Source organism: Macaca mulatta, chromosome 15, assembly GCF_049350105.2.
Source record: "Macaca mulatta isolate MMU2019108-1 chromosome 15, T2T-MMU8v2.0, whole genome shotgun sequence".
Taxonomy (NCBI): Eukaryota; Metazoa; Chordata; class Mammalia; order Primates; family Cercopithecidae; genus Macaca; species Macaca mulatta.
Window position 1 is genome coordinate 39,532,598 of NC_133420.1, and position 15,930 is coordinate 39,548,527.

General features: G+C 37.2%; 1 long non-coding RNA gene across 1 annotated transcript in view; it reads right to left on the bottom strand.

Moving 5' to 3' along the window:
- Positions 1–15,360, bottom strand: part of LOC114672626 (uncharacterized) — a 68,179-nt gene extending 52,819 nt beyond the window's left edge. Inside the window, exons 1-2 of the long non-coding RNA XR_013404886.1 lie at positions 15,326–15,360; positions 11,797–11,915 (exon numbers count right to left, since the gene is read on the bottom strand). This is a non-coding gene — a long non-coding RNA (uncharacterized LOC114672626). The remainder of the gene's footprint in view (positions 1–11,796; positions 11,916–15,325) is intronic.
- Positions 15,361–15,930: the final 570 nt, after the last annotated feature.

Genomic DNA, 15,930 nt, shown 5'->3' on the forward strand with positions numbered 1-15,930 from the left:
TCATCATATATTGATATCATAAACAAAAAAGCATATCTAAACATATATTAAATATAAAATAAACAATAACAAGCATATTATTCTTAGCAGAAAGCAGAAAAGAGAAATCAATTCTGTTGAAACAGGGAGAGGGACTTTGAACTATACAGACATTAAAAAGCTACTCAGGTGTGCAGAAGGAGGTTATACAATTCAATGAAACTAGGCACAGTATACATTTTGTACATAATGCATGCAAACGAAAATCAGAAGAAAATCAGTATTTATTTACTTTCTACCATGAGAATGTGTTGCTCTTGACCAACATGATTGTCTGCATTTTTCCAACAGTTGAGTTTCTATAGGATATGCACTATGTCCTGAACACTCTTGTGTACTTATTACCTACCAAACTTCCTAAAATATAGGAGGCATTTAATAAATATTTGATAAATGCATGTATTCATAAAGAAATCAACAGAAATCTAAAAACAAGTGACTACCTTATCCACAGGGAATGGAATGGATAGAGGAAGTGAACATCACACGTTTTTAAATCAAGATTGTATGTTTGTTACAAACTAATCTGAAATATTTTGTAATTACTATTTCTAAGGAATTATTCATGAAGAAACTCTACTATTGAGTTGTCTTTCACCTCCTGTCTCTTTAATAAAAACTGAAGAACTGACCACAAGTTTGCTACTATTTATGATTTTTGTATTAGAAAACCATGGGGATTCCTTCTTCCCTTATGAGACCAAATTCTCAAACTATTTTTGCTACCCCATATGTAAATTTTACTTCCTCCAGTGTGCCTTGATGCATTTACAATGATAACACTGTCAGTCTCGTTTTCCCATTCTTTCGTAATTGTCTGAGTACCTCCTCTAATATCTTCTGTTTGTTAGTCATTGATGACTATCTGCCCCCACCCCTCATTTTTTTTTCCATCTGTAAAGTATCAATGTCTGCCTCGGAAGGCCTTTTTATACTTTCTGGGGTGTCAATTTTTGAATTCTGCAAAAGTAATTAAGATTTCCCCTAGTTCTCTTTTTAGTGCATTTTCTTCATTTTAAAATCGGTTGTTAAAATTCAAGATGTCTTGTAACAACCCCTCCTGCAATTAAGAGACAGACGTGTGTCTGGATGTTTTAGTAGGAGAAAAAAAAATCATTCAGCAAACAGCTGTGGTTCAGAAAGGAGCAATTCTGTGTTGTCCATGGTGCTGAATGTGATTTTCTGTGGGTATGGTAAGGCATTAATGGCTTGTCCAAGAATCCAAATAGAATTTGATTTTTACCAAGCACATGAGCCAGTCTGGAATGTATAATAGAAAACTGAATGCATATAGATTAAAAGTAGAGTGCATGTCACAGCATTAAAATATAACAATTTGATTCATTGTTTTCCCTCCATAATTGGAAATGTTTTAAGTAATACAAACAGATGTAATGTTTGATTCCCATCATTTAGGAAGATGTTTCTTCATGAGTCTTGGATGTTCAAATTTTTCTCTATTACTTAACTGATGAGATTTGTTTCTTAGCTCATTACTTACTAGTCAAATAAAGCATAAATTCAAAGAAATTTTATTTATTGCAAAGGCATTTGTTGAAGACCTAATATGCACAATGTCTTATATACTATATGTTTTTGCAATACATATTTAAGTGTTATAATACGTGTCAATATCATTTATTTTAAAAGTTTACTTTTGTGGAGAAGGCATTTGGCTGCAACATCCTTAACTATATGTACAACTACTTAGGCCTTGATGAATAAAGGGATATGAAATTCTGAGTGTGAGACTGGTCAGATTCTGACTTAAGCACTGAAGCAGAATGTGAAAGAGTCTTTTTTAAAACTTATGCTAGTGCCTTGCCCAGTGCTAGATAATCCTATCAGGATCTAGGGACAGAGAAAGACAGGATGGAGAGAAAGATTTAAATCCAATTGAATGCCTGAAATTTGTCTACAAAAGGGCAGATATGGCATGTGGATGCTCCAGTGAGATCAAGTGGTTTAAGGAAGCTTCGATGACTGTTGGTGCATTACCCATGGGTTCTTTCACTTTGAATTATTCCACTATGAAATACTCATCTGCTGGCTGCAGAGAGAGGATGACAGAGAGAAAAGAAACATCTTTGCCTTGTCTAAACTTTGTAGAGAGACTGTCACACATAGGGCAGGCTGTCTTCTCTCATTTGTGTTAACAGGCCCTAAATCACTCTTTCAATTCACTGCCTCTTACTGTGGGGACCATAGTGCTTGGTTCTTCCAGTATGCCATAGTTACAGAGGGCTCCCATGAAATGTTTCAGTAGGTGCATTGAAGGATTTCAACAAGCCCTCCCCTCCCAGCTATTCTACTAACCATTACTTTCTGGACACATACATTCCACCAAACTAACGAAACTCAAAGTAGCATTGGCAGTAAAATTCTCATGAAATCTGAATGTGCTAATTAACATCTACCAGTGTTAATATGTGGAATTGACCTCTGTGAACCTTACAATTAACACTTTTCTCAAGACGCTATTCTGAGTATGCATTTTCTTTGGACTTCACACCCTGACCTTTTGCTTGTATCTTATAGGCCCATTTTATGAAGTAATCCTTTTCCCTGTTGTTAAAAGCAAGTGCTCAAGTCACGGAGTTGCATATGAGCACTCCAAATCACCATATGCATGACTTACTCCAAAGATTCTCACTGGGTGAGATGTTGGCAAATTTTGCAGGGTGATTCCAGCTTGTACTGTACAAGTCACTGATTGCAGATAATTTACCAATTTTTGGTCCCCCAATATTAATTTCCTATTGAATAGTAGTAGCATAACTATGGAGAAGGCACCCGTATGCATTTCCAAATGCATTTGGGAGAGATTTACCACCTAAATTGACAGCCATTAATAGCCCTTTCTTGCAGTGAAACTACCTTGTGAAATAACTACAAGGGTTGTAATTAGAGCTCCAGTGTCCAGGATTCAATTCTTAGGTTGTCTTGGTCTCATGAGAGTCATATATAGAGGAGGTGAATTTAGAAAATATAAAGTCAGTACAAAGTACCCTCTGAATATTTAGATAGGTATGGTTATAATTTTTTTTCATTTGTTAAATGTGTATAATTGCATCTGTCTTACCTAGAGTTGGGATTATTTTTCTCTTCAGTTAGGTTTATGTTTATGAGAAAACCACTATAAAATTCTAAGAACTATTACAAATAAAAATGTGTTAATTGATTTGATAAATTTTTAGAGTGTGTGCCAAAAGTACACTATTTTAATGCAGGAAATTTTTTATGCTTTCTTTATTTTATTGTTTCAAATTTAAATCTCAAAAATTGGCTAAATACCTTTCCTAAGCTGTTTTTTCAAACCAGTTACCACCATAAGTCATTTAGAAGAAAGAAGTACTTTGTAATGGATCTGAATGGAGTTTATGGTATTACGTTCTTTGACAGTTGTGCAGCCCTAGGCATGATCGACACAATTGGTGGGTGCTCTCTAGAGATCCCCTAAAGATTCAATAAGTGGAATAAATGGGCAATGGAGAATGAAGTGAGTTGGAAAAGTGCCTGGTTGACTTAATAAATACTAGAAAGGAAAGACAGGGCAGGATTTATCTTCCACAAATACATCTGTTTTACTTGGACTATATACACACATGCATGCATGTATTTGTGCACACATGCATGTACACACAGGTGTGCACACACATGCTGCAATTTGTCTTTTACTTTAAATGTATCAAGCTTTCTTGGGCTTTATTCTGACAGTAAGTTGACCCACCTTGACTTCAACTGTAGTTAAAGAAAACCCTACCTCATCCAGAGCATAATTTGTCTCTGTCTGTTGCTGTAAAAAGCCATATCTCTGGTGTTTGATAGTCAACCAAAGAGAGAGAAGACAGCCTAAGGGTTCTCAAGCTGGAATTGCTTCCATGTAGAACTGTTTATCAATGTGCTCACTCCACTTTCTCAGCTTTTTTCTTCTGAGGCTTACTTTCTTAATGCAAATACCTTCAAGCTACCCCTGGGAAACCTGAATGTCTGAATTTGATGCACTCTTATGCTAACCTGGTACCCTGGGTCCTTTTAATTAATATGTAATTGGAATTACCAATATTTATTGAAAAATGATTTGATGCTAAATACTTAACAGACATAATTTAATTTTTATAGCAAATCTATGAGGTAAGTATTGGTATTATTCTTATTTGATTATTGAAGGAACTAAGATCCACGGAGGTCAGTAGAGATAATAAAAATCCAATCATAACAAAAGCAGAAACTGAGACTTAAACACAGTAACCCAATTTTTCTTGATTTAAAAAAAATATTCTAGCTTTCTTAGGAATTCAGTTTCAAATGGTATCTCCTCTCTTATTCCTAAAATGCCCATGGATTTCTACATTAAATTCAAAACTATAGGTAATGAATCAAGAACATCAAGACAAATATTGAATGTCTTCATTCAATATTTCCTGTTAATTCTAGGAAATTTTACACAATCAAATAAGTTCTGATTTCTGTCTATCCTAGTTCATGTCTATGCAGACTCTTCCATCTCTAGGGAATCATCAGTATAAGCACTGGGCTTATCTGCAGCTCACAATCTGCAGCTAAGAAATCTTGAGATGCAGGAATTATCTAGGCTCAGTCTGCCAGCACCATTGCATTCAGCTCACTGAGGTCTGTGTTTTGAAAGCTGTGGATTACAGTTATCCTTCCTTCTTCTATTCAACATTTTCAGTACTGTTGTGCTATATCTGGTTTGTTTTGTTAGTAAAGAGAAGTGTCAGGGAGCTCTCTTGAGAGAGAATGAAGGGATTTATAACCCTAGATTCTGCAAGGGAAGGATAATATTAACAAAAAGCAAACAATCAATAATGGAAATTCCAATACCATTGCATCTTCAGAAAGTAAGATTTTTTTAGTAGCTACATATTTATAGAAAATGTTTAAATTATGTTCTTTGATTGAATATCAGATTCTTATCTGGGTAGGTCGAATCTAATTACATGGGTTCTTAAAAGTAGAGAATATTTGCTGACTGTGATAAGAAAGAGTTATGACTATGGAAGAATGGTCAGAAAGATGCAGTATCATTGGCGTTGAAGATGGAATAAGGGAAGCATAAACTAAGAAATTAGGTGGTCTCTAGAAGCTGGACAAAACAAGGACACAGATGTTCTGCCAGATCCAGATAGGAATACAACCTTCCTGACATCTTGATTTTAACCCAGTGAAAATCTTGTCAGACTTCTGACCTATAAGCTGTAGAATAACATGTTTGTGTTAATTTAAGTCACTGACGTTGTGGTATGTTTCATGACAGTTAAAGAAATACAATAAGTTTGACTACTTAGACTTCCAGACAAGCTGAAATCTATGCTAGATTTCCCATCCCCGGCTCTCCCTAGATGTCCTTACATTCACTTTTTTTATGGCACCTAAACTGAGGTTTAAGTCTGCTACAGTTTCTAAACAAAACTTGTCTATGCTGCAGCCTTGGTTCCATGAATGGTAAAGTGATAACAGTCTTAAGTTTAAATGTTGACATCTGCAAATCATAGACATTCCACATCCATTGTCCAAGAATGGCCCAGCCTGTAAGACTACACTTCTTGATTTGTGGAACAAATATCTATTTTATACCCAATATGTAACATTATTATGCTGATTCCAGGAATCCAGGAGAAAACAACATGGACAAAATCCTTATCGATCTGGAGTTTGTACCTTAGAACAAGGGTCAGCAATTAATGGTCCATGAATCAAATTCAGTCCACCACCTGTTTCTATAGTTTTCTATAATACAGGCATGTGTTATAAAAACAAATTCATTTGTTTATTTTCAATGCTGCTTCTTTGGTAAAGGGGTAGAGTGGAGTAATAACAACACAGACTGTGTGGTCCACAAAGCCTATGATATGTATTATCCAGCCATATCTAGAAAAAGTGGGCTAATCCTTGCTCTAGAGGGAAAACAGACAATGAAAAAAAATGTACAGATATGAAGAGTATTATGAAGAAGTATAGAGTGCTCTGGAAGTACCTTAGGGTATGGAGATGACATATAACCAAATCTGACGTAACTAACACTTGGGTTACAGGTCATCACACTGGCTTGGTATCCCTTGCTTTCAAGCATCTCTACCTTCATTCTGTCAGATCCTAGTTTCCTATCATTTGGTGGAATGAGACAAACAAATATACAAACAGACAGAAAGATAGGCAAGCATTATCATGACTTAAAGTCCCAGCTCTCTAACATCCTTGCTGTGTGGTGTTAAATAATGACATTAAATGGCTTCTGAGCTTCTTGTTTCTAAAATTGTCATAATTTTTGCAAGGATTGATTGTAAAACTATACAGCAGTAGCTTGATTGCATCAGTGATCCCACTAAAGACATCTATGTATCCACAGCCTCTGGTATCTGGACCCACTCTGTAACCTTTTGTGCCCTCCTATATTAATCAGGGTTCTCTAGAAGAACAGAACTAATAGGATAGATGTATATATAAAGGCAAGCTTATTAAGGAGTATTAACTCAGACTATCACAAAGTCTTACAATAGGCCATCAGCAAGCTGAGGATCAAGGAAGCCAGTCTGAGTCCCAAAGCTGAAGAACTTGGAGTCAAATGTTTAAGGGCAGGAAGCATCCAGCATGGGAGAAAGATGGAGGCTGGGAGGCTAAGCCAGTCTAATCTCTCAGGTTCTTCTGCCTGCTTTTTATTCTGGATGCTCTGGCAGCTGATTAGATGGTGCCTACCTGGATTGTGGGTGGGTCTGCCGCTCCCAGTCCACTAACTCAAATGTTAATCTCCTTTGGCAACACCCTCACAGACACACCCAGGAACAATACTTTGCATCCTTCAATCCAATTAAGTTGACACTCAGTATTAACCACCACACCACCCATGCTGACTTCTACCTTAGCCCTTTAACTTTCTTTGGTCAATGGAGACATAGAAAATGTCACACAAGGAGAGACTCCAACATGTCTTTATGAGTTAATGCTTCCTCTTTTACTTCTCAGCCTTCCCCATGAGAACATGCCTAAGACAGACTGCTGAAGAAAGTAGCAAGTGGAACAGTGCTCAATCAGCCTGGTCATCCCAGCCAAGCCTTCAGACATGTAAGCGCCCTCCTCCGATCTGCATAGCTGCCTGGCGCAAACACTGTTGACCACTCTTGACTGAGCCCCACCGAGATCAGCTCAGAACAGTAGAACTGACCAGATGACTCTAGCCTCATGAATAAATTTGAGCGTTTATTTTATTTGCCTCTGAGGTTTCATGGTTGATGTTTTCATTTATTTTATTTATTTATTTTTTTTTGCAGCAGTTAACTGAAGCATATACAGGAAATGAGATAAACAATGTGCCTAGCATGTACTCAATAAACAGTACCTCCTACCTTCCCAACAGTGTCACCTGTATGATATAAATATCAGCAGGTGTTATTTCAGAGTATGCTGTCATTATTACACTGGTTGGAGTGATGTTTCACTTCTCCTGGGTTTCCAGGTAACAGCATGCTTGCAAACACGTGCGCGCGCGCGCACACACACACACACACACACACACACACACACACACGGTTAAGTAAACTGTGGATCTCACCATCTGCATTCTTAAGTAAGTACCTGCTTGTTGCATTCTAAGGGGACCAAAGTCCCCTCCAAATCTCAACTTGCTTTCTCTTTAGGGAGCCGCTGTATCTCCCACAGGCTCCTTTTCCCAGAAGAACTGAGCAAGCTACATCATGTCGGGGTCAGCACCGCCGGGCTTGTGAAGTAGGTCTGGAGATGGTTTCCAAAGAGACGTGTTATTAAAGAAACAATGCCTTTGTCTCTGCAGCAGGGCTAAGTGCTGTTTATTTCCAGATGCTTTCCTGGAACACGGGGAAGGGAGTGCAGCTGCACATCATTCATGGAGTGGCTGAAACAGGATGGGGGACAACACCCAGAGGAAATGAGCAGGCTTATTCAGGGGTGGGGACATGATGCAATTTGTTGTCCCCGAAAGAGAAGGACTCAGTTTCCTTCTTCATGGGCCTGCACCTGCTCCAAATTTCAACACTCTTGTTTGTTTGAATGACGCCATCCATTTCTTCTTCACCTAATCTTCTAAGCTTTAGCAATTTTTAATTTATCCATATAAATATATTCTTAATTCTTTTTTCTCACCCCTCTATTATTCATTTTGATGAAAATAGTAGAGATAAATGGCTCTGAATGCAGGCTCTGCAGAAAATCTGATTCAGTCAGAATCCATCTCCATTTATTTTTGGACAAACCTTCTTCAAAACTTGCTTTCATTAGCAGAGATGGTGATGCGAGCCTGTAATCCCAGCTACTGGGGAGGCTGAGGCAGGAGGATCACTTGAGCTCAGGGGTTCAAGTCTGCAGTGAGCCATGACTAAGCAACTGCTCTCCAGCCTGGGTGACAGACCAAGATCCTGTCTCAAAAAATAAAAGAATTGAAAAGGAAAAAATAAACTTGCTTTCCTTATAATGGCAGATGTAAAAAAATAGTGCTACATTGTAGGTGTGTTTTGCAAAATAAATAATTCAGAATTAAATGTTTATCTCAGTATTTGGCAAAGAGCAAGTAGTTAGTAAATATTTGTTCTTAACTATCATCACCATCATTTTAGTCTTATTGGTATTATTATTATGGCTGAATCCTAGTGTTTGTTGGACTAAACATCTCACAGCTCTTCCGTTTGTCTATCTGAGTCCACCGTCCCTGTACTCACTATGTAAAACACCTCTCTGACTTTCCAACTAGCCTCACGAGTTTCTCTGTCTTGTTCCTAATCTTTCTTCACTGGCCCATCATCTTTTTCTAGGACAACTTCCACTGTTTGTTACATCATGTGTTAGTTTCCTAGAGCTTCCACAACAAAGTGCCACAAACCTAGTGACTTAAACAACAGAAGTTTATGTTTTCCATAGTTCTGGAGGCTGTAAGTTTGAAATTAAGGTATTGGCAGGGCATGGCCCCTCTGAAACTTTTAGGGAAATACTTCCTTGCCTCTTCCTACCTCCTGGGAGCTTGCCAGCAGTTGTCAGCAACGGTTGGCTTGTAAATGCATCATTCCAATCTTCATAATCTCAGGGCATTCTCCTTGTATGTCTCTGTCTTCACAGGACCATCTTCTTATAAGAACACTATGTGTGTTGAATTAGGGGCCCACTCTCCTCCAGTATAATCTCATCTTCACTAATCACATCTGCAATAATCCTATTTCCAAGTAAGGTCTCATGTTGAGGTACTGGCAATTTGGACTTCTAGATATATTTAGGCAGGAAGAGGACATTTAAAACGTGGCTTTTCAGAACCCACCCCAGTTTATCTTCAGGCCCTGTTCCTCGCCAGTCTCTCCACACTCTTCTCTCTGGCTATAAGAGTATTTTTAGTGAGCTGATGATTCCATGACCCCTCTGCTTCCTCAGAGCCTTTTCATTGGCTGTATACCGTGGCTGTCACATAGCCAATGCCCTCCCTTGGTTGATTTTCCACCTAATAATACCACCTATTATAAGAAACCCTCTGGGTAGTGTTAGGTGTCCTGCTGTCATTCCTCTATGCCTTTTGAGGGGTTACTGCCTCATGGCGCTTATTACATGGCTTTCTAACACTTAATTACTTTTCTGTCTCACCAACCAAGCTGGCCAGGTCTGCCTTTTGTATGGCTAGCTCCTAATGCATTGTCTCTTACATAGTAGATTTCGAATCATTACTTGTTAAACGAATGAATAGCCATCCATTATGATGACTATTAACTTAAAATATTAAATAACAAATGTTGGTGAGGATGTGGAGAAATTATAACCCTTGTTACAATCTCACATTGCTGGTGATATTGCAAAATGGTGCAGCCACTGTGGAAAACAGTGTGGTGTTTCCTCAAAAAATAATAAAGGTAGGATTACCACTTGAATTACCATGAAAGAAGTAATTTTACTTATGAGTATATACCCAAAAACATTACAGGCAGGCACTTGAAAAAAATATTTCTACACTTATGCTCATAGCAACATCATTTACAATAGTCAAAAGATGAAAGCAACCCAGTGTCCACAGATGGATGAAGATCAATGAATAAACAAAATATGATATATACATACAATGGAATATTATTCATTCTTTAAAAGGAAAGAAATTCTGGCACATGCTACATCATGATGAACCTTGAAAATGTTATGCTAAGTGAAATAATCCAGTCACAAAAGGGTGAATACTTCTGGTTGCATTTGTATGTAGTACTTAGAATAGTCAAATTCATAAAGACAGAAAATAGAATAGGGGTTTGTAGGGGTGAAGGGGAGGAGGAAATGGGAGGTTATTGTTTAATGGGTATAGAGTGTCAGTATGGGAAAATAAAAATGTTCTGGAGATAAATGGTGGTGATGTTTGCACAATGACAAAAATGTATTATACTTAATGCCACTGGCCTATAAATTTAAAATGGTTACAATGGTAAGTTTTATGTTATATATATTTCCACAACAAAAAATAAAAACTACCCCAACCGCTTCCCCCAGAAAATAAACGAATGAGTCCTATATATATACCCTGAGATGTCTGAATCAATCATTTTTGAATGATTAACTGAAACTGAATGCATCTCTATGTTGGTCACTGTCCTCAGCACTATGCAAATACTAATTCATTTAATCTTCCTAACACCTTATGCTGTAGGTAATATTATTACACCAATTTTATAGATGGATATACTGAAACATAGAGGCAAAGCAATTGTCTTAAAGCTAACAGTTTGTATGAAAGAGAATGGGCTTAGAACAGAGGCAGTCTGGCTCTCCAGTCTGGACTGTTAACTCTCATAGCTCAGATAATGTTAACCACTGCAATAATCAAAATATTCAGGGATCTAGCTTACAGGTACAGCAATGTCCATACTACTTAGTATCCACGAGGGCACTCAAATCAGCCCCATATAGGCTTTGTTTCTACAACATCCTTCCATGTTCCTTACTCCAGGAAAAAAACCTTCCACCTATATTTTTAACATTTTCTGAAGTTTCTTGCCTAAGTGATTTTCTCTACATTATTTTTTCCTGATTATCTATTTCTGTGTAAAAGCTATCCTGTAACTTTTAATACTGCAAAACAGCCAATTGGCTTTTCTCACAATTTTGTGTGTTAGAAATTTTGAAGGGCTTGGTTGGGCAGCTTTTCCCTGATCCATGTGATACCCACTGGGGACAGCTTAGGGTGGAGGATGCACTTCCAAGATGAGGGCTTCTTTTTTTTTCTTACTATCATTTTTTATTTTTTGAGACTGCGTCTCGCTCTGTTGCCCAGGCTGGAGTGCACTGGCAAGATCTCCACTCACTGCAAGCTCCACCTCCCGGGTTCACACCATTCTCCTGCCTCAGCCTTCCGAGTAGCTGGGACTACAGGTGCCTGCCACCACGCCCGGCTAATTTTTTTTGTATTTTTTTGGTAGAGATGGGGTTTCACTGTGTTAGCTGGGATGATCTCGATCTCCTGACCTCGTAATCTGCCCGCCTCAGCCTCCCAAAGTGCTGGGATTATAGGCGTGAGCCACCGTGCCCATCCAAGGGCTTTTGAACTCACAGGTTGGCACCTCAGTGCTTCTTGCCCTCCTCTCCCCTCCCTTCCTCTCTCCTCCCTTCCCCTCCTCTTCCCCTCCCCTGCCCTTCCTTTCTCTCCTGTCCCCTCTCCTTTTAACTTTTTTCTCCTCTTCTTCTTCTCCCTCCTCCTCATCCTTCTTTCTCTCCCTCTCTCTCTTTCTCTGCCTTCACATGATTTCTTACTGTTCTAGTATACGGTGACTTCACTTGCTCGGGCTTCTGAACAGCATGGTGGGTGGTCTCAAGGCAGTGATATTTTTTACATGGTGACTGGATTCCAAGACACGGATAGCAGAAGTTGCCTAAAGAGTTAAAAGATTTGTTTAGAACTGGCACAATATCATTTCCAACATATTCTATTAGTCAAAACAATCACAAGACCAACCCATATTCAAGGTGCTGAAGACATAGGCCCCACCTTTAGATGGAGTAATGGCAGTTTCCATTGCAGAAGAGCATGTGGAATGAGAGGTGTCATTGTGCCACCTTTGTACAACACAATATTTCACTATCGATAGTTGCACTGTATCTTTATCTCTATCTCTATATTTATATCTATATCTAGTTGGAATCAGATACAAAACATGATAGCTAGATAGACTAATATAGATATAGGTAGCTGTATCCATCTATAGGTGAGTTTGTATGTGTATTTATTAGATAATACTTCATCCCAGTCAGTTGTATACATAGCAGAATCCCAATTTTAATTAAAGGGAAAGATAGTATTCATTGACTCAGCATCCAAAGTGCAGAAGAGGCAGGGACAGAGCTTGCTCATTTTAATCATAACTGAGTCCAGGCAATCAGATGCCTTGGAACACTTTTATTACTACCTAAGTTTCTTTTTTACCTACATTTCCTTGTGTATGTTGGCTTCAGAATTTCTCTAGAACTGGGAAGAAACATAAAACAATTATAAATACATAGCAGATGCCTGAAGAGAGATGCCAGAGATGAAGATGAATGTCCAAGGATCATCTACATAGAGACAGATCATTTTTTGCAGATGCGAAATGAGTGAGGTCTTTAAAAAAGATAACAGCCCAAGTAAGGAGAAAAGACATTTAAGTCACAGGGAAGTCTTGATTTGCAGGATGAAAACTTTTATATTGTAATGTATGTATGAGTGTGTGTGTGTGTGTCTATCTGGCCAGGGAAAGATTTAATAGACCCTTGACTAGAGTAAGTAGTAGTTACTAGTAGGAACCAGTAGTAAACATACTCTCTGCCTCACCTATTTTGAACTGAAGTTGTAACCTTAAGAAACAAATGAGATAACACATTGCTTATTGGGAAAAGACTTTGCAGTTGAACTTAGCAGACATATTTCTGGTTCTCCATTTTCAGCTGATGGAAATGGGTACCTGAGTCAAGTTTTCTAAGTCTTTGGACGTTGTTTCTTAAAGTTATAAGATGAGAAACCTGGGTTACATGAGTATTGGAGGCCTTTCTAATTCTAAAAGATTGTGACTCTATAAAAATGCTTTTGCCAAGTATATAAAATTACACAAAACAGATTTTATGACTTTTAAAGGTTGATTTATTCACAGTGCCTGTCTACATTGATCAGTTTCACCATATAAATGTCAACCATTTTATTTTATTTGCACTGATGGACCTAACCAGGGTTAGCAGTACATTTTGACCAGATCCACAAGGTCACAGCCAAATGGAAATTCCTGTTAAACATCATCAAAGATCATCAAAGGGGGAACAACAGATAAGCTTTGCTTCATGCAGCTGCTGTGATTGTGGCAAGCTTTTGGTAAGTGAAAGTTTTGTAAATTTAGTTGATTCTTAATTACGTTAGAAACACTTGTTATTTAAAAAAACTCCAGGGTGACTCACATATATATGTGTTTCTATATATACATATACACATACATATGTAAATATACACACACATACATAAAGTGCCTTTGTAATATGAATCTTAATGGCTTAATTAATGTTTTGCAAATTATAATTTGGGTATCTCCAGTGTTCTTAATACTCAGCCTACCCGTATTGCATAGTCAAATATTTCTATGATATTTCTTCTGTAGAACGAATTGATATGCAGGCTGATATCTTCCAAACAGATCAGCCAGACATATTTTTTCAAGTGGAATTTTATCTCAGCTGTCCAAGTCAATGTTTCCACTGCTCAAATTCATCAGCTAATTGCCACCATATCAGTTTGACTTTGACAGCCAGTTCATTTTCTGTTTTTCACTGCTTCTTTCAAGTCAGTCATGTTATCAGTTTCTGCCTGACTCACTTATTCTTTAATAATTTCCTTTCTTTTTGCTAAAAGTATGTGTGCATGTTTTGTTGACTGTAAATAAATAAATTCTTGCTACAAAAAAATTTAAACAGCACCACCATTTATAACGTAAGGTATAAATGATTTCACTCTCTTACACTGCAAGCCTCTAAGATGACCACTGTTCACAGTTCAGCATGTATTTCTTTGAAATTTTCAAATTTTTGTTTAAAATTTGATAAATTATAATCACCTGTTAAGAAAGTACATATAGAACCACATTATTTTCTGATTTTGTGTCATAGCCTATTGAATTATTTTCAATTCATTTATGAAATTGACACCTCGATTTTAGATATATCAGCTGCTTTTTTTCTTATTCGAATATTATATCGAACATATTCACCCATCTACTATTTACTTAATGTAAATTCTTAAAATTAAAATTCTTAATTAAAGTCATGTGGACATATTTCTTTTTTTTAAGGAAATTATAGTCAGAACAAAAGTGCATAAGGATGCTTGTTTAACCATATCCTTGCTAAAACTAGACTTAGGAATCTTTTGATAAAAATGTTTTTCTTTCTCTCCTTTAATTAGTACTGGTAGGCATCTTTTCATATTTTTCTGGTTATTTATAGTTTACTTTTGATAACTATATAATACCTTTAGGTTTTCTCATTCTGATGCATTTTAACTTTCAATATAAAGTTTTTCCAAACAATTTAAAAGCATTGGGGTTAAGTCTTTTGAACAGACATCATAATGAAAATAATTCATGCCCAATGTAAGTTTTACTCACTTATCCAAACTTACTCCCTGCTTTTCCTCACTATTCCAGCTTGAACGTTCCTTCCCATCTTTCTCACACACTGTGCTCATCATAACTATTTGACAATTACTTATTTATCCTTCAAAAGCTCATCTGCCCCATAAAGCTTTTCTGTCTCCAGTTCAGTCTCTTCCCCATCAGTGCCTCTCCTAGTTGACACCTTCAGAATCCAATTTTGTGACACCTTGCATTTCCTTCTCTTGTTGCCTTCAAGAGCAAATAATTCCTTCTGGTCCAGAATAAAATTTAGTTCATTTGAATATTATTTGAATTCATACAATGGATTTAGAAAATCTCAAGGGATCAATAAATATTGGTAGAATGGTTTATCCATTTCTAATATTTTGCCTTTACCATAAGCCCTCAAATTCTAACTCTTCTTGTCACTCCAGTTTTGAGCTATTGTGCTAGCTAGTAGATACTAGCATGCTTCTATCTCATTCCCTTTCATCTGCTAATGGATTGCATAGGCTTATCTCCTGAGAGTGAATACATAACATGGGTCTGTGCAAAACAAATGAACAAATGCATAAATGAAGAATGAATGAATAGTCTATTTTCCTGACCACCATAATTATTTGGAAATGGGTACATGAACCAAGCCTTATCATGCTTCCCTGGGACTTTTCTGCATGGAAATATTGCTCCTTCCTTGGATGTCATGGTAATACAAAAATGTCAACTGGACTGGCAGTAGCATTCTTCAGAACACTGTGACTGGACCCGTTTAAAGATATAGAAGAGTCAATACATAGACAAAGAACAAGTGTGAGAAGGAATCTAATGGACAAATAATTTGAGCCCTGAATCAGGGCATGCCTGCTCTCTGTATTTCTTCTGCATCTCCCATATATGAGAATCCCAAGAACTGGCTTTAATATCTTTGGGTTCCTCTACATATTATGGAACTATTGCTAATAAAAACCATTAGACCCTTCTACTTCCCTGCCAATCTGGAATGTTCCCTTTGGATTTTCCTTCTTAATTTACCAATTTCTGAATCCTAGATTAAGATTCTTACCCCTTCCTTAAGCCTGCCACTAAATGCTCGTCTAAATGCTTTGGGGAATTCCTGTGAAATATTTTTCATTTGATTGGAAGAGTGGTTGGAATGGAATTCAAAATAGAAGAGAAAGAAAAGTTTGGGGAATGCGCAAAGAAATAAAAAAGGAAGGGTCACAAAATTGTAGCACATTTGTTATTGGATCATTATATGCACATTTCATAGTGATGAATA